The 20,175-nt window shown below is 37.6% G+C and overlaps 1 protein-coding gene across 5 annotated transcripts in view; it reads right to left on the bottom strand.

Annotated features, from left to right (window-relative positions):
* Window positions 1–14,352: 14,352 nt before the first annotated feature.
* LOC118528227 (uncharacterized) overlaps window positions 14,353–20,175 on the bottom strand; it is a 938,723-nt gene continuing 932,900 nt past the window's right edge. For all 5 annotated transcript variants that reach the window (XM_078054967.1, XM_078054970.1, XM_078054965.1 and 2 more), the window contains 2 exons: window positions 18,225–18,328; window positions 14,353–14,469 (listed from right to left, as the gene is read on the bottom strand). The gene's annotated coding sequence lies outside the window, so the exon portion shown is untranslated. The remainder of the gene's footprint in view (window positions 14,470–18,224; window positions 18,329–20,175) is intronic.

Genomic DNA, 20,175 nt, shown 5'->3' on the forward strand with positions numbered 1-20,175 from the left:
TCAGAGCATAGAGATGGCCCCTAATGGAGTGGCCCGGGGCCCTAGTGGGCCTTCGCCACAACCTTGCTCCTGAACTCACTGGCCCAGGTATGGACAACACTTTACACGAGCCGGCAAGGTAGGATCATTCAAAACGAGGGCTGGAGCTCAGCCATTCTGCGGGCACGGAAGTGTGGTGGCTCATCCCAGCACAACCCTCTGAGGCTGTAGATTTGTGGAGAATGAATGACAGTCAGATCCAGAAGCTGCTGCTGTAGAGCGAACTGAAGAGGAGGCAGGCGAAGAAAACAGAAAAGAGAAATGCTCTCAGGTTTCTTAGCTGCTCAGAGTCCAACCACCTGGCGGGCGTGGGGGATGCTGGCAGGGCGTGCAGCAGTGGAGAGCGTTGGTCTTTTTAGTAAAACATCTGGGCGGTCAAGTCTAAGAGATCCTGAAAATTAAGGAGTCATCTTTACATGTGGAGAGTGTTACTGTACATTGGTCCCTTCCTCCACTCTTCCATTTGGAGCACACTCACGACCAGGAAGGTATGTCGTCTTCAAACACCGAGGGCAGGTGTCAAGCTGTGAATTGGCTTTGGGACAACTTCTCTCATCTGTGAGATCTGGCCTACCCAATAAACACAAATAATGTTACCAGAGGAAATAATTCATTATTAGAAATCCATCCCTTGGTATCATCCATGATTTTTACGTTAAATGATTTTGTGGGAACCAGGAGATTCCCAATGAAGGTTGTAACTAATTTCTCAAAAATATGCTTACATGTTGCTAAAAAGGGCTAGTAGGCTTTTGGTTCCAAACGTAAAACAGTAGCATATATCAAAGAATGGACAGACTATCAAGACTGTAGCCTTTGTGTAACTTTAAAATTTGTATCTTGGCATATTTAAATGCTAGTCTTGAGGTTTGTCTTTCATGTGAAATTTCTTCAGTCATCTTGAGGGGCTGTTACACACCTTCCAATCTTCTTGTAATTAAGGCAGTAGTTTTGTTGTCATCTTGTCACAACTCATGAGAAAAACTGCGAAAACGCAAGAGCATATGCAATAGTAAGTCCGTATTAGACAGCTATATGTGATTTTGCTTTCCATCTTGAGGCACTTCATTGCACTTATGAATAGTCAGCTATTCCTTTCCCACACGTACCTTTCCCCCCCTCCTAAAGATTCTTTTCGTTTTCTGTAAACTTACTAAGAGGCATCTTGGTCCACTTGATTCCAGGATATTCTGGGAGCTCAGGTGTTGTTAAATAAATCTAGCAACAAAGTAATTTTAATTCTTCTAGAATTCACTAAAATTAAGACTTTACTCTCTAGTTTTAATGGAATGGAAAAACTGCCTTGTACAATTTAATAATGTTTTTAGTAAAACAAAACAAAACAAAACAAAACACGTTCTGCCACCTGGACAATAATAACATGGAATTTAAAACAATAAATGATATACCCGTATCTTTATCATTTGATGAGCCTTAGAGCCCTCTACACATTAGAAATTTTTTTCTTTGCTCCTATTACTTCTAAGTACTGAAAACATGTTATAAGTTTCTAGTATTTGAAAAATGACCAAGAATTCATTACTAAACCAAGAGGTCCTTCAAGGAGTCCCAACAACTTGAATTTATTTGTTTTTATTATAACTTAGAGCAGAGATCTATTATCAACATCACAGTTAACATAGCTGGAAAACAAAATTACAGTTGGAGGTGTTGGTAGGTAGAGGGAGATATTAAATTCCCAAATATAAGAGATCCCACAATGACTTGACAAACATAAAATTGGGCATGATTGGTGGAGCACTATGGATTAGAAAGACCTGAAACTAACCATGAGTCAGCAATGCCTGTAGGTAATTGATTATTGGTCTCAAAGATGTATAAATAAGGACACAGCATCATGGGCTCCACATATCCAAAACTGACTCAGCCTATCACTTTGCCTATTTCAAACTCTATATTTTAATCAACTGACAAGGGCATACAGGAGAAAAATGGAAATAATAGAAGTGCTGAAAAATGCAAGGTAAAGCATAATGCAAAATGGTATTTCTTAGTCTGTAGAAGAGAAGGGGAATGGTAATAATTTTGAGTACATATGGTGATGTTTTTGTATATGGGAGAATGGCAATTAAGTGACCACCACCAGTCTGAAATCTAGAATATAATATACAGTATACATAGAACAGAATGCATAGAATAGGTTTTGTAACAATCTGTAATATTTGTTCCCATTAGAGAAAACCTCTTAATTAAAAAAAATACTGTGGGACCTTTGAGAAGTTAAGTGGAACAAAGGAGATCATTCATATTATTTATTGTTTAGGCGGTGCATGAAAATTTTTTCACTTAAGGTGGTTGAGTGAGGTTCTTAGAAGAAACAGGACAGTTGATGAAATTTAAATAATTTCCAAGCCTTTTATCTTTATGACATCTGTAACCAAAGTCTAAATTTTACTCATTTTTCAATCTGCCATTTTGAGATCTGTAGGCCCATGTGCCTTTAACAAGCAAAAGGAAATAGTATAATGCCCTGTGAAGAGCCTGATCGGGTTTCCGTGTGATTACCTTGCTGTTTGTTCTTGTCTCCTTCTGCCTGCCATCTTCTATTCCTGACTTCCATTCTGTATAAAGCATCTATCATTCACTGTTTTGTGCTTGCTCAGCTTTGCAACAGTCAATGGTAATCTAGCTGTGACAACAGCATCATGCCGTAAGGAACAATGCCTTCCTCCTTTTTATCTTCTATTTCTTAAAGACTTTTATTTATTTATTTATTTGAGAGAGAGAGAGCGTGCATGGGCGGGGGGGGGGGGAGGGCAGAGGAGGAGGGAGAAGTAGGATCCCCACTGTGCAGGGAGGCCCATGCAGGACTCCATCCCAGGACCCTGGGATCATGACCTGAGCCGAAGATAGATGCTTAACCAACTGAGCCACCCAGGCATCCCTATTTTCTTTTTTTATAATTTTCATGTGAAGAAAGACAAATTCTTCCTGTTTATTTCTTACCATTACAAATGCTTTCAGGTTTCTCTGTGGAATATATCTGATGCTTTTCCTCCTAGAGCCTGGAAGAATCAACTTCTGCCTAAAATATTTTCTTCTGCAACTTTCATACCTGCCTGGAAATGGGACATATTCATTTTGGCCTTTGGTGATAGAGGGGCTGACACCAGTGCTCACATGACTGAAATTCTTGAGAATGTGGAGGTTAAGATTGTTGAGAATCTTAATCTTATAATATAGGAGGCGGAGATTTCTACATTTGAGATTTGAGTTGACAAAAATGCACTTTAACAATTATTATAATGTAAATAATTGCTCATTTCATGTATGTATGTATATATTTTTTCTGCTATCAAATGAGACTCCTTCAGAAAATTTTTAAGACTTTAAGCTTTATTTCCCCCCTGGTATGAATATTCCCATTTTATGAGGAAGTTATGCTTCCTATGTGATCTCATATATTATACCAGTCATAGACTCATTCAGATCTTTAGAATGACCTGAAGATTTAGGAATGCATCCACAAGGTTAGGAGAAAATTTAAAATATCCTTTTGGATTTATTTATTTTTCCTTTTTTTACCAATAAAGCTCAACACTGGAATAAAGTAATGGTTTAAAATGAGTTTTATTTAGGGGCACCTGAGTGGCTCAGTTGGTTAAGCGTCTAACCCTTGATTTCAGCTCAGGAGGTGTTGATCTCAGGGTGGTGAGTTCAAGCCCTGCATTGGGTTCCACACTGGGTGTGGAGCCTATTAAGTAAATAAAGAAATTAAAATTAAATAAATTTAATTTAGTTTTAAAAGCCACATTATCTTTTGAGTCTATTAATTTTTTCACTCAGTTTAATTTTCTATTTTCTTATTCTTACACTCTTGGTTATCAGATACTTTCATCGTTGTCTTCCTCCAACTCAAAATGATACCTATTTCTACTCCATATACAGTCAGTATTCACTTTGTTTAAAGATAAATTATCAATTTCAGGTTTTCAAATCCTACTCTTTTAAATATTTTAGTGAAATATTTCTAAAAATTAAAAAAAAATTGTAAAGGTCAAACTACTGAACCATTTTACTGCTTTCTTATTCTTCCCACTTCCAAGGTTTCTCTATTTAAATCTTAGGTAAAATCATCTCTTGCTTTTTTTCACCAAAATGCTTTTCTGTAGTCTATATAAGAAATGAAATTAAAAATGTTAATTTATATAATGCTGAAGAGAAAACTGTCATCAGATTTGCTTATTAGCTTGCTTTTATTTAGATTTAGCTTTCAAGATGTAAGAAACACTTTCTCTGTTCCTCCTACATGAATATTTGTGAATTGGCTGGCGCCAAGTAGCAGATTGTATTATAATGTATCATATTCATACCTTTAAGGCTTCTTTCATCATTAAAGGAGTCACTATCTTTAATTTTTGTAAAGGGTCTTAATTATTGGTGCTTATTTCATATTTTGATTAATTTTAGTTTTTAATTTCCACTACTTGTCATGCCATGTTTTGTCATGATCTTTCAGTTGGGTGCCATTCTAATGATTATTCCAAGGATTCATTTTCTCATTTATTATTACCTCAGTCCTTTTAGCTGCTTTCAGAGGGCTGATATCAACTTTCAAGGGTAAAGTGTGAAGAACAGATTGCCTTCACACATTGATAATTTTGAAGATTTACAAACAAATTTAAAAATATGATTCCCATTAATGTGTTTAATAGAATTTGCTAAGATTTAAGTAGTATAATCCTTGAAATTTGCATTAACAAAGTCTTAAGAAACCATATGGTGTACATCAGTAAGTACTAATAATATCTATAACTCATTTCAATTTTAAGTGAGAGTAATGTGAAAAAAATTACCAAAGCTCTTTTTTAAAAATATTATAGCATCATTTGGTTATGAAATGGTATTGACCTTTACTTTTGGGTAAAGAAACTGTGTTATAAATTTTTGCCAATAATTATATATGTAGCATTATGGCATGGTAAAAATAATTAGGATTTTATTTTTATTTTTTTAAGATTTTATTTATTTTTTTATTTGAGAGAGAGAGAGAGAGAGCAAGCACAAGCAGGGGGGAGGGGCAGAGGGAGAGGGAGAGGCAGACTCCCTGCTGAGCAGGGATCCTAATATGGGACTCGATCCCAGAACTCTGGGATCATCACCCGAGCCGAAGACAGATGCTTACCTGACTAAGCCACCCAGGAACAAAATAATTAGGATTTTAGAATTAAAAGAATTGGATTTGAATTCCTACTCTATTATTATCACCACCCAACTGTCCTTGGAAACGTGATATAAACTGCATTTGCTTCAGTTTACGCATCTGAAAAATGGGAATAATTCCCTCAAGCAAGTTTGGGGATCCTCTTAAGGAAAAGGAATCCTAATTTAAAGTATATATAAGAGCAACTTAAATGCATGGAATGACTTAAATGTGCCATCAAATTACTTTTATACAATATATATTGACTTATTAATTAACATGTGTAGGAATTTTATCACCAGGACACTCATTTCCTTAGGCTGTTTCTTCACAGGTAGCAATTTTTCATGCTATTTCCTTTGGAATTGATAGACTTTCTTCAGGTGAATCAGGTAGATTGAGAAGTAATTTAGTATGTTGGGATGCCCTAAATATGAGGTTCTATACACAACATTGCTACAAGATTTAACCCTAAAAATACAGGAATTTGGTAAATTTATGTTAGTCTTATCAGAAAAAGAAAGAAAAAAAAATCCATGCTGGATTTATAATTGTATTTGTTGTATTTTTGAGCATATGCCTGCCAGGACGTTACTTCCATTCTGACTAGGGATCAATAAGACATGAGCCTTCCACTTAGAATTTCATATGTTTCATAATTGGAAAAATTTTCCCACAGATTAGATTCTGTGCCTGTACCATTTCCAAACTAGTCTGTCCTCCACTGTACACACACTTCTGTTTCTAGAGCCACAGAACCTGGTCACAATCATGGCCTGAACTCTGCATCAGCTGCTTTGTTTTACCACTCTATGTGAGCTGACACAGTGGGGGTGAAGAATATTCCTGGAAGCCATTCCTAGTCCTGAATGGCTAGCAATAATTCAAATCCTCACACAAGCGATTGCTAACCACAAAAATATATCACATGAACCCAAACCAATGTATTCCCAACCCACCCTCCGCTTAACCAGAGCTTAAAAATGCTTATAGTCATTCCAAGGCCACTCAATTTAAAGAAAAGTGCAATGAAGAAGGAGTCAGTGTGGAAACAGACAGCAAACTGAAAAAATAAAGGACTGTTTGGGGCACAATGTCAGATCCCTCCCAAGGCCTTAGGAGAGGAGGGCTGGTCAAGTGAGGGACTGGAAGATGAAGCTTACTAGGTTTATGTTAAATTTGCCTTTGAACCTTACCTACCATAAGACAGGAGAAGCCTCAGGAAGTGAAAAGGGCACTAATTGGGCCAAGGAGAAATGTAGTTGAGAGATGTTTAGGTACACTTGGAAGGACTTGGTGAGAGTCTGTAAGGGATGAAAGGAAGGAAAGCAAGCAGGTGAGGAATGACCCCTAGGACTCTGAGTTAGAAGCATTATGAGTAGTAAGTTTTGACATGGATACGGTAGGCTGAGGACATGATTAGAGACATTTTGGACCATGTTGGAAATGTGGAAATGTCTCTGGCATGGCCGAGTAGAGATTTTTCATAACATTTACATTCAGTTCTGAAATTCAGAGGAGAACCCGAGGGCTAGAGACTCTTATTTGGATTATAGACATATAGAGGTAGTAGTTAAGATCAAGAGAATGGATGAGCCCCACCCTCAACAGGCACACACACACAGACACACGCACATCACTAAAGGACAATGTACAGAGTAAGAAGAGCAGTCAACCAGAGGGGAAGCCCAAGAACACTAGGTTTTAAAATGGGAGCAGAGGGAAGGATCTGAAATCATGAAAAGGAGGAGAAATTAGAACGAGGTAAGACATGGAATTTCTGGGAATAAAGAGTCACTCAGAAGTGACAATCAAGGGTAGGAAAGTTCCAGGTGAGTGGGGAGACTGGCAGCAGAGGCAGGGGAGAAGGAAGCACAGAAGGAAGCTGGAGGGAGTGGGAGGAGCTGGGTTATTGTTAGAGAGAAATGCTGAGTTGATGAGAAGATTTTCTTTCTGTTAGGGTGGGAAAAACTTGAGCCTGTTCACAGAATACAGGCTAAAGATCAGCAGGGAAGGAGAGCTTTGCAATTCAGGAGTAAACACAACCTGTTCCCCTAGGAAGCTTCCCCCAGTATTCCATCTACTTAATGCCCTCTACCCTCTACCTGCAGCATGGATTGAGAACTCCTTCTATATGAACTCATAGCTCTTTAAATACATGAGAATACGCAGTAGGTAATTATCTATTTGTCAACATTTTCCACTAGAGAACCTGGGACCTCATTTAGTTCGTCTTGAACTCCCTTTCGCTCAGAGCAATGGTTATTGAAAGAACCCCTATGTGTACGAAGAGATGGAAAGACACAGGCTAGAGAACCGGCAAGCAGGATCCGTCAAACAAGGGGACTCTTCACGGTATTTTGAAATCAGAGTGAAATGATGAGGGTGGGCTTTAAATATCGAGTTTTAGCTTACAGGGTTTGGACCATGATGTCACTTAGAATGTTTGCAGAACTAGATCATTTTCACCTTGAGGCTGTCTGACTTTCTTACAGAGGCACATTCCTAGCATCTAGAGAGAATATACAGAAAGGGGTAGTGGTGAATTGGACCATCAATAAAAATGTGTTGAAATACTGAAACCTAGGAGTATCTGAACAATTGTAACTCTCTGGGTCACTTTGTACCTGGAACAACAACATTTTTTTTTTTTTTATACTGTGTTTACTGTATTAACAAGGGCTACTTGTTTTGCCCCGTGCAGCTATTTCTTAGATTAAAGTGTTGGTCACAAATTAAACAAGGTAAAAAACTGGGGATGATATTCTACTCATCATCAATACTTTAACCCCCCAAAAGAAAGAAGAAATAAATGCATGCCCTTTGATTGTGAATCAATAGTGTTATCTTCATTTGCAAAGGACAGCACATTAGAACATGTTGATTTAGAGTTTCTTATTTCTGTTGAATAAACACACAGGTCGCTAATCATCAGCTACTAAATATATTTTCCAAAGGTGAACAAAAGAAGTGGGTAATTTGATGCTTCTTAATTAAGCTCACAACACAGCTTTTTTTTTTTATACTCTTAAAAGCATTTGTTTATGAAAGCTAAATGAGTATAGATTTCTGATGGAAAGTCCCCATCCCCCCAACACACATCAGCTGTGAGTGATTCTGGCTAGTAAATTATACGCTGTCCTCTACATTGCCTTGTAAATGACCTCAACCTTGACCTTGACACAGCAGTGTTTCTAAGAGAATAATAATTTATTCTTCATGTTAGATAGACTAAACCCATGATGGTTCTTAGCTATAATTCTGTACTATTCACTGAGAAAACTGGTCCTATGTTATTCAGATAAATGATAGGTGGAGAGGGAGAGAGGGAGAAAGAGAGAAACATATAAAGAGATTTAAAGAATAGAAGCATGGATGTATTGGAGGGTGGTGTGTCCAGGAGGTGGGGAGGGATAAATAGGTGTCTGAGTAGTCATCTAGTTAGTGTGACTTCATATATATGTCATTTTTCTAACTCCACACACATTAATTTAGTGTTACTAGACTCTTTATCAGACTTCAGACCTGTTCCCATATATAGGGTTGTAGATATAGATGACATAGATATAGATATCATCTCTGAGGACTTTATAAGATCACAACAATGATTTACATTCATAGAATTTCTATACCTAAGATTAGCATACTTGCAATGAGAATTTCACAATTGTTACACTGACCCTTAAACATTTCCATAATCGGAGCTCACATTAGCCCATTTTAAAGCTTTGTTTATGTGTATGTAAACCCCTACATTAATGTTTTGTATTCTGAAAATTTCACCTGCACAGCACCAGTCACTTAATTGCGCTAATTATTATTCACACATTAGCGCCTATTAGTCAGCATGGGTTTCTTCCTTTCTTTCTTTCTTTTCTTTTTTTTTTTTTTTCAAATGTTTTAGCCAGCATTCGGATTTCACTTACTTGGCAGAAACAACTTGTTATGGTGGTTTTCAAAGTCTGGCAGCAAGCCTAAGAAGCGACCTATTTTGCTGTCCGAATTTCCTGTTCTCACCATCATTACAGACCTAAACAGATAATCTGTTAAACTCATTGAAACTTTATTGAAAAAAATGGCCAAGTGGAACTTCAGTAGGTCTCCAAATTAATATTGTCAAAGCAATAAGGAACAATCCTTTAGCAAATTGGGGTTCATCTGATTGTGTTTGATGTGCAATTACTGGTAGGAAATTCATCCTTTTTAGGATTTATAGTGTTTTTTTAAGTCAGCGCTATTTTATAGAAATCTTAGAAAATAAACATCTAAGTATACTCAGGGGTGTGACCTGCCTAAATTGAATCCCAAATACAACATATATTAAGATGGAATATTGAAGTTAGCCCATAATAAGAGAGTGAGATTACTCGAGTTTAAGAATTTGGACACATATAGTAATAAGGAAGTTCAAGTTAATCTGAAATATTACACATAGCTTGCTGGGGATACTAACTTAAAAGCTGGCATTGATTAAGCAGCTATTGAGTTAATCACTATTTATTGAACAATGATAAAGGGTAATCTTTTTTTCTACACTCCACAAATTAAAATTTTTACTTTTGGTGGTTTAAGAAAATAACTCACTTTATGCAGTGAATTTCTAGAAGGAAACAATGGGTTTGTTAGACAAGGAAAGCAGTACCATGAACCATCACATTCTCCTATATGCTCAGCTTGGTTGGCATTACATCTTGCAGAATCTCAGAGTTGGAGGGAATCTTAAAGGAAAAGCCAATAGAGAGGAGAGGTTGAAGATTCATGAGCATCTCAGTTCAGAATGCTATCACAAAGTACCAAAGACTGGGTGGCTTATAAAAAACAGAAGTTTGTTCCTCACAGATCTGGAGGCTGGAAGTCTGGGATCAGTGTGTCTGCATGCTAGCTGAGTTCTGATGAGAACCCTTTTCTAGGTTGTAGACTACTTTCTTTTTCTTGTCTCCTCAAATGGTGGAAAGAGAACAGGAGAGCTCTTTGGGGTCCCTTTAAAAGGGCACTAATCCCATTCATGAGGATTCCACCCTCAAGACCTAATTATGTCCCAAAGGCCTTACCTCCTAATACTATCACATAGGGGAGAAGATTTCAGCATATGAATTGGGTGGGGGCAGGGAGGCACTAACATTCAGTCCTTTGCATTGAAGAAGAGGAAGTGATTCCCTGACGCTATGTTCCCTCAATTAGTTCCCTACCCATTAGCTAAAAGTCAAAATCTATCTGTAAGTCCCTGCTTACTGGTCAAGATGACCTTGGGTTGCATCCTTAGCCCACAGTTCCTGGATTTACTCCATTGAAAATAAAAAGTTAAGGTCATCTCTTCAACATACACTCGATTCCAGAACCCCTGTCCCCAGGCAGTCAGGGCAGTAGCATCCCAAAGGATTCAGACAAAAATCTCTGGGCTCCTCTGGAAGCTAGAGAGAAGAGTGTGAAACAACCTCTTCAGGGAATCCAGATGTTAACTGCATCAGGACCATCAGGGTAATATGGGGGAAGTGAACCAAAAGAGTTAGGGAGTGAAAGCAAAATCAAACACAGGGCCCAGTAAGTGCTCAGAGCACTAGGGAACAATAAATGGAAACTCAAAAGAAGGAACAAACTGGGAATCACCCAGATCTGTTGAGGTTAAATAAAAACAAGATCACAATACAGAGAGGAGTAAGGTCAAACCAGAGCCACTGCAAGGACTGGAGATCCAACAAGCTACGAGAGCCAATGAGTTGCTAAATGGTCCCTTTTGATGTGGTAACCTTGGGGGCTATCACTGATCCTAAAGGATCCTATAGATGTGGGAGGGCATTCTATAGATAATGGAGAGTTTTTCTGGCTTTGTACTTACATGACATTTGGCTTGTCTTCTCTTAGGACGTGTGATCATCCACACACTTGTTTCCCCCTCTTCCCTCACAGGTCAAGCCCTAGAGATCCAGACTATGCATTTATTCTGCGGTTCCTAGTGCACTACTCTACAAAGTGCAAGTCCAAAATAAACAATTGAAATTAATTGAAATATAAATAGACCAAATGATAAATATTTTCACATCTCTGGGGCCATGTTTCATTTCATGTAGAGTTAGATTTGTCTTTGGCTCTTTAATTCAATTGCTTGGGGTGTGATAGAAACGACACCAAGGTCACAAGTTCAGTCCTTGTGTGAGCAGCTTGCTGAGCTCTATTTTATGGCCACAGAGTACATTGGCCAGCTGTCTTGAAAGTGCATGACACTGGCCACCAGAGGATGAGAAGAGATATGGGGGATCAGAGGAGCCTCATCACCTCTGATAACAATACAACTCAGAATGCCTGACTCATAATAAATTGGTCTTTTCACAGAGGGTCCTGTTGTTTCCTTCAGGAATTCTATTTAAAACATTACAATACTAAATACAAACTTACAATACTTTTAGAAGTCCAGGAAAGAATGAGCCACAGATAGAATTAGGCACCACAATGGAAAAAGCAGAAAAATCAGCCCCAGGAGCCCAAGGCTTGAGCCTTCTCTACCCCACTTGGGGCTAATGTGATCCCTATGACAAGGTTTTAAATCAGTTTGAACTCCAATTTCACTATGTGTAAAAACTGAACTCACAGGATTGTTGTGAGAATTAGGGGAGATAATATTAACATCACTACTAACTGCTTAGTAAATAGGTGTTAGTAATAATTTAGAGTTGCAAGTAGAATGAAAGAAAATGGCTGACTGCATATGAGAATATCAGGGCTCTAAGAACCAGGGTATTACAGCTGTCAAGGATCACAGTTCTATATTTGATCCTGAGTTTTACAGATAAGAACTGGAGAAGCTCAAGTGTAAGTGCTTTGCTTGGTAGTCAGAGACTGACAGAACTGAGACTAGAGCCTCCATCTCCATGTCCAATCTCATTGCTTCTTCATGCTTAGCAATAGGAGGCAGTCTGAATTCCAATGAGGAATGTAAATTTAGACGCTTTAGTAAGTTCCCTACTGAACATGTAAAACACTATTATTTGGTTACTTAATTCAAGCAATACTTATTGTTTACCAGATGCCAAACACTGTCCCAGGTACTGTATATTTGGGATATGTCAAGATAAATATAAAAGACAAATACCAGATGATTTCATTCATATGTGGAATTTAAGAAGCAAAGCAAAGGAGCAAAGGGGGAAAAAAAAGAGAGGCAAACCAAGAAACAGACTCTTAACTATAGAGAACAAACTGATGGTTACCAGAAGGGAGGGGGGTGGGGGGGATGGGTAAATGGGTGATGGGGATTAAGAAGTGCACCTGTTGTGGTGAGCACCAGGTGTTGTATCTAAGTGTTGAATCACTGAATTGTACACCTGAAACTAATATTACATTGTACGTTAACTAACTGGAATTGAAATAAAAACTTCTAAAAAAAGATGAATATAAAACAGGCCCTGTCCTTATGAAGATGAATCTCCAGAGAATGATCACCATGTAAACGAATGAATATAATTCAGTGCAGTAAAAGCCCAAAGGAGGCGCCATATGGTTAAAGAAATCCTGGGACTTCCCAGGAAGAGGTGATTGAGCTACTGCCTCGAAAAAGCTATGTTATGTTATGCCAGAGTTATCAGAGACTGCCTGTCAGTTATTCCTTCTCTTACATTTGCCCTTAGAAATGCCTTTCAGGGCGCCTGGGTGGCTCAGTCAGTTAAGCGTCTGCCTTCGGCTCAGATCATGATCCCAGGGTCCTGGGATCAAGCCCCGCATTGGGCTCCCTGCTCAGCGGGGGGCCTGCTTCTCCCTCGCCCTCTGCCTGCCGCTTTGCCTACTTGTGCTCTCTCTCTCTCTATCTCTCTGTCAAATAAATAAAATCTTAAAAAAAAAAAAAAAAAGAAATGCCTTTCAAAGAATACTTCAAGAAAAACTTTTACTCATCATTTGAATAAATACGGTTGCTCTGTGGCCATTTGGTAATAGAATATGGACTTGAGAGTCAAATAGAAAACAATGTTAAATTTCCTTTTGTGGCTTTTTGACACCCTGAATTGCTTGGTAATAGCAGAAATTCCTACCTCCAGGGATTTTCCCAAATTAATATCCAGATGCCTTGCTCTGCATGTCTGAATCGACTGTCCAGTGAAAAGTTATGAGACTCTATTTTTCTTCACTGTTTATATTATTCTCACTTTTGAAAGGGTGTGTGGGGGGATTTACAACCATTTTTGCTCACTATGTGTGCTCCACCTGCTAGTGGGTCTTATTCTCCTGTAGTCACTTGTAATCAGAAATCTCCATATGAACTCTGAGAAACAAACTGAGGGTTCTAGAGGGGAGGGGGGTGGGGGGATGGGTTAGCCTGGTCATGGGTATTAAAGAGGGCACGTACTGCATGGAGCACTGGGTGTTATACGCGAACAATGAATCATGGAACACTACATCTAATGATGTAATGTATGGTGATTAACATAACATAATAAAAAAAAAAAAAAAACCAAAAAGGAAAAAAAAAGAAAGAAATCTCCATTCAGGAAAACTTCCAGAATCATTGTTCTATTTCATTCGTTTCAAGGAACCAAAGTTATGTAATATTTTGTTGGTCAAAGAATAACTCTGCTTCACTGTCTCAACTTTCAAAGGTAGATTTACAAACTTGTTGAGTATTTCCTCAGCACCATCTTCTGTGTGCTACTTTTTTGTGCTCTCAAGCCATGCTCTTTGCTGACCAGCCTTGACTGATCGGCATATTCTTTGATTAAACAAGTTATTCCTTGATCAAAAATTAAAACTGACAAAAATAATTTGATGGAGAACCTTGAGTTCTCATGTTAAAATTTAGGAAGCAAGATTTTGTATTATATATCAAGATTACAATGAATTAATATAATCTTTAAAAAGGATACATTTTCAACATTTTTTTTTTAAGAAAATAGAGTCCCTAACCTTGAAATAAAAGTAATGCCCCTAAGTAAAGGTGATAGTGCTAAAAAAGACTCCTGTTTGTTTTTTTAAAAAGGGGTGAAGAGGGGGAAGGAAAAAAATATTTTTCTTTATACAACCAAAAAGATCTTCATTTTCGAATGGAAACAGCCCCCACTGCCAAAAAGAAAAAAAAAAAAAGCCACCATCCTCAATTCCTTTAACCAAATTGAGCAGGTAGCATGGTTTTGCAGCCTTACATTAGGTTAATGTAAAGGCTGTGTTCATTTCACTTACTGTATAATTAGGATTTGAGTCCAAATCCCAGAGTGCATATGACAGCGATTTTCTTAAGGCGACTATCTGCTCTTCTCAAAATGGTCTTCTTATTTCTTGTGTTTCTAAAATCAGAAAAAGTGAGTATAAACAAACAATAGATGACCTTTATGAGTAAAACATCTGAGCACAGAAAGATTAATCGACCTCCATCAGCCAGTCATTAAATCAAATAGGAGCTTTTCTTGTACTTTTAAACCTCCGCTTTGCAGTCAGGCCAATTGTGTAAAAAGGCTGGTAATACAGTGACGCCCAATGCCACTGGGCTTTAGAAAGCTGACAGGTCCTGTAAAATAGTCATTAAACAACCTCTAGAAGAGACTCATCAGCAGATGCCCCCAGGTGAAGGAGAGAGAAAGCTGAGAGAATGAAGGAGAATCTAACATCTTAGCATGACTGAATTAAGCAGAGCATATTATGCTGATTGCCAGAACCAGCCCAGTGATTTAATTTTCAGAGCAGTTCCTTTGATTGTAGCAACCATTTTATGAAACATTAATAAAACTTGGTGTGTGTGTGTGTAACACACATCTCTTTTCCATTTCATTAAGAAAAAGGAGTCAACATATTTAAAATTGCTGACCATTAATTCTGTAAATGCCCCCCCCCCAAAATTTTGTGGTTATTTTTGAAAAAGTAAAGGAGCCGAATAATATAGCTCCCTCTGTATTTTTCCCTAGCAAGCATAAAACAAGGAAAAAGAAATAAAGTACGTGAAGTTATTACATGTGAGTCCATAGGATTTTACATTAAGACTCTGAGCTAAATCACTACTGTAATGTATAATCCAAATGTGATTTTGTACCTCTTGTATCATGATGTCTACCGTGCATCCAAATTAATTGTAGAATACACATTCCCCTGTATCCTAAGTGTTTATCAAAGACTTCTAAGACAAATAGATTTTTCTGGATCCAGATACCCAGTGGAAAGTTGTGTCTAATGATTTTTGTTATACATTTTAAGTAACGGAGATTCACAGAAATGAATGTTTTGAAGAAGAAAGGGACCTTTAAATAATTAATACAGATGTGCCTCACTTTACAGAATATGTATATTCCTGAAATATGCATTATAAAACTATTTTCTTTGCAAGTTAACTTATATTTTCTCATTTATTTCCATCATAAAACTAAAGCTCCATTCTCACTGAAGTAATTTTTGGCTCAAAGACAATGATCACATTTAAGAATGAATCAACCCTTTTAAATCAGTGGTAAATTTTATATTCAAATCTAGTAATTATCCTTTGCCTGAGCTTTTCGTTATAATTCTCTCTTTTCTCTCATGACACAACCCTTATTATTTTAACTTTAGTATTAAATGCCTTATATTCCCCACTCTTTTATTTTTTAAAGAAATAAGCATATATACATGATAAATAAATCAGAATAACCTTTCATAGTAATATATAGATATAAACAAGACTTTTGTTAATAAGTAGTTTAAAAAAAAAAGTCCACACTGTCAGTCATAGCAAGAGCATGAGTAATGTCACAGCTAAAGCAGCTCTGGAGGACATGAGGGTCCCAGGGACCTGGGGTCACTGCCAGTGCCGCAGATGACTCACCACAGACCTCTCTGGGTCACTTAGCTTCTCTGGGACTTGGTTTCCTCATCCTTAATATGACAAGGCCACATAAAGGTTTCCTGCCCCCTCCCATCATTATAGCTCTGGGATCCCAATAAAAATGTTCTCTCTATGTAGGCCTGGTTAGTACTTTCTGTGGTTCTTGACATCCTTATTAATAATAATGACCTTGTTAAACTTTTGGCAGTCTTTCCTCATGGTGAGATAGATGCCACCAAAAAAACTGTGGTCACTATTATATGCAAGAGAGTCATTTCCTAAATAGTGTGTGTGTGTGTGTGTGTGTGTGTGTGTGTATGTGTGTGTGTGTATGTGCTTAATGATTATTCTTATCTTTGATTTCCATGTTTTTATGTTTATGGGTTTTCCAAATCCTGCTATTAAATTATAAAATATCTATAATTATTTCTGTTCTGAGTTCACAATTTAGACCTTGATATTTGTTTCTATATTTGGGACTCAAAATAATATCCACTTCTCAAGCATAGAATTCAAGTTCTCTTGGGTATTACTATTGTACATAAAAGTCTGCAAAGGAGTGTCAGAATTTGCTTCATTTCATTATACCAAACATGTTAATTAACTCTTTAAGTTCCATATTCTTCCAAAATGAATAACCTGTTGGCAAAATCCTAAAGATTCACATTAAAAAGCCCATAAGCCCATACCTTAGACACTTGCTAATCACAGACTGTAAAATACCCATAAGATTAAGCACCACACATTCAGGAAAGGAAGGAAATAGAAGTCAGTTGTTTAACAGACTTTCATCTGGGAGAGATTTTATTAAGAGCCTCTTTCCTATATGCCAAGATATGAATGCTTGAGTATAATTCAATTTTATACAAAAGAAAATTCCATTCAAATCTAAAGATAGAATAGTTCTATTCCAAGTTACTTTCCACTGAATTACTGAGAAGGATTGAAAGATAGCAATCCAAACTTCTAAATGTATGAAACAAGTCTTCAAATAGTTGAAAAATAACATTTGCAAATTCTTGGGGCCAAGGAAGACAGTGGAATAAGGCCAGCTATTCAGCGTGTTAGGGTTAATTCCATCGTGTGTAGTAGGAATACAGGCATCTTGAACACACTGGTAGCAAACAGGGCTGGTGTGTGTGGTCATTGTCCTGGGATTCTTTTAAAAGGGAAGCATCGTGAAGAACCCCAGATGCCCAGCCCTAAGTTATGCAATCTACTGGGCTACACTTTTTTCAAAAGTTTAATCTCCATTGTTAGTCCTATGAAGAACAGCCCTGCCCTCTCTATTTTCTTACAGAGCTGCTTTTGATGGAAAACTTTGTGGATGTTTGTGATATTGCTCAGAGCCCATTGGCAGATGAGCATCTCTTGCTGTGGCCTCCATCATTATTTGCCTGTCTTGTCTATTAACGAGCACTATCATCCCATCGTGGGATGACAGCTGCAACACGTACTCAGGCGCAATAAACAGCTAAATGAGGCGCACAGCAATTTCACTTGTCACCAGCGCCCTCGGCACGACTGGCTGCACAGCTTGATGCATAAATTCATGAGGCTGTTGCATATGATGGAGTATGCTTGGCTGAAAGAGGTGATGGATAGCAGGGCAGCTAAAAATGGCCATCACCTTGACTCTGTCAGGACATTTTTTAAAACTACCCCATCAGCTTTCTTGTATTCAATGCACTATCATAGCACAGAAGACTCTCAGGTACTGATTTGATACTTTTCTTCAATAAAGACTTTTGGAGAGTTTTCCCTAAAAGGAGGTACCATGTACTGAGGTGGGGACATTTATTCATCATTAGCTCTGAGGCTGCTAAATTAAGTTACGTGTAAGAGTAGAATTTACCACTGCATAAAAAGCTCAGGAATCAATTTAAGTCTTAAATAACAGGGGCAAACAACATGAGCTTCTGAAAACATTTCTGAATCATATGGTAGAGCAGTGGACTGGCTAGCATGAGATTTGAAGAACTTGAAAATATGGCATGAGAAATATTCAAACACATAGACTCCAGAAATAGAACTTATGTACAACTCATTACAACATTGAATAATATTCCAGGGCACATCATTACAGCAGTGTTGGCAATGCATTTCCTAATTAATATATAAAACACAAGCAAGGACTAATACTTTATACAAGTACCTCCATCAAAGTAGTGCTATACTGGGGACTTTAAAAATAACCAATGATACAATGCATTCATTTCTCCAAAAATATCCCTCTAACCTCTTACTTACTCAGCTGCCTGAATTTAAGCCAGAACTCCAACCACCATAGGCAGGGCCCTGGGTGTCCCACTGAAATGGGCTATACATCCTCCATCTATGTTAGTAGAAGTCATCTAAGGAAGACAAATATAAAGGCAACAAAATCAATGAGGCAGTTTCCTGCAAAGCTTTATGCATTAATCTCTATCACACAGAGATATATACGCATACCAGTATAAGGGAAGGAAGTCACTTGTTCTCTAATAAGAGAAAACCCTTGATAATAAGCAATTAATAAAGTTGTCATGATTAGTTATGCAACCATGAATCAACATGCACAGTAAAAATGACCGCTTTCTATAGATATAAAATATCTATGATTCAATCATAGTGAAAACAGTCATTAATATGGGTGGTTATGAATGATTCTTACTGCTACTTTGCTTCTCTTTCTTCCATAATAAAGTAGGAACTCCTGAGCAAGAGTCACTCTAACAATTTAGACACATATATGCTAGATCAGAGAGCAAATTTATTAGCCATTACCCTTTTTGTTCTTATCTCCCCATATCCAAACTCATGTTTCTCAAACTCACAAATCCCAAATCACCTAAATTTAGCAAAATCATTTTGAAAAGAAAGCTGGAGAAAGGTAAAATCTGTTGGAGTAAATTTTGTTATTAATGTGAATCCAAAGTACCATACAAACATTGAAAAGAAGTTTCCAAATACAGAGGAGGAAAACAGGGGCCTTTTAAAGAAGACAATGACATGGCGTGATATCTGGTGATATCCTTAACATACTGCTCTAATAGGTAGTCATCTGACTAATCCCAGGACTAGGTAGATTTGATGTACCTAAGAAGACATGGATGTTGACCATTGGTGGGGAGGGGCAGATGAGGAGGAGAAATTTTGAAGGAGTTGGGAAGATGAAGAAAGTCCCTAACAATAAGACAAGAATTAGAAGTCACTGTGAACTCATAAGGATAAAGACAACAACATGTATTGTGTACCTTCTTTAGGCCAAGCATTGTAAGACTGGGATAAGGATGAGGTAACTGAGACACTATACTCATTTAAGGGCATGCCAAAAAAACTCATAATAAAGATAATTGGTGATTTAATATAAAATATTCAACTTAGAAATTAATGCCAAATATTCATGATTGTGTGAATTTTATTGTCCCATAGAAATTATTACAAACTTAGTGGCTTAAACATCCATTTGTTACCTCACAGTTTCTGTGAGTCAGAAGTCTGTAATGGCATAGCTGGGTCTGCTCAGGATCTTAAAAGGCTGAAATCAAACTGTAGCTTATGGTTCTCTTCCAAGCTCATCCCTGTTCATAGCACAATAGAGTTCTTTGTGGCTGTAGGACTGAGGTCTACCTGTCATTGTTGCCTGTGCCTATTGGTCACTTTTACTCCTTGTAGCTGCTCCCCAGTCCTTGCCTGTGGTTGTAAGTTCAATCCTTCCCACACTTCAAATCTCCCTTACTTCTCCCTTCCTCTTTTGCCATCAGCAGAAAAAGCTCTCTGCTTTCAAGTGTTTGTGTCATTGGATCAGGCCCACCTAGGTAATCTTACTATCTTAGGATCAACTGTGATATAACATAACAACATAACATAGCAAAATATAACCATGAGAGTGATAGCTCATCTGGTTTACAGGTTCTAGGAATTAGGGCAGGAAATCTTTGGGGAGATATGTTAGATTCCACCCACTACAAAGACAAACAAAATATCAAAATTTTAAAGATTGGATTTAACCCTGCACTTGCATGACGGACCCTGACTCACTTCTTTACCCAAACCCAATCAATGTTTCTGATAAAACTTTTTTCACAAAAATAGCCAGCCAGTCTATGAGTCCTAAATTGCCAATTTGATTTTTTTAATATTGAATTAAGATATTTATTGATTGGTGCCACCTCCCCTTTAATTTTGCACCCACGGTGAGTGCCTCAGTCTCCCCATA

The sequence above is a fragment of the Halichoerus grypus genome, chromosome 9 (genome assembly GCF_964656455.1).
Source record: "Halichoerus grypus chromosome 9, mHalGry1.hap1.1, whole genome shotgun sequence".
NCBI lineage: Eukaryota > Metazoa > Chordata > Mammalia > Carnivora > Phocidae > Halichoerus > Halichoerus grypus.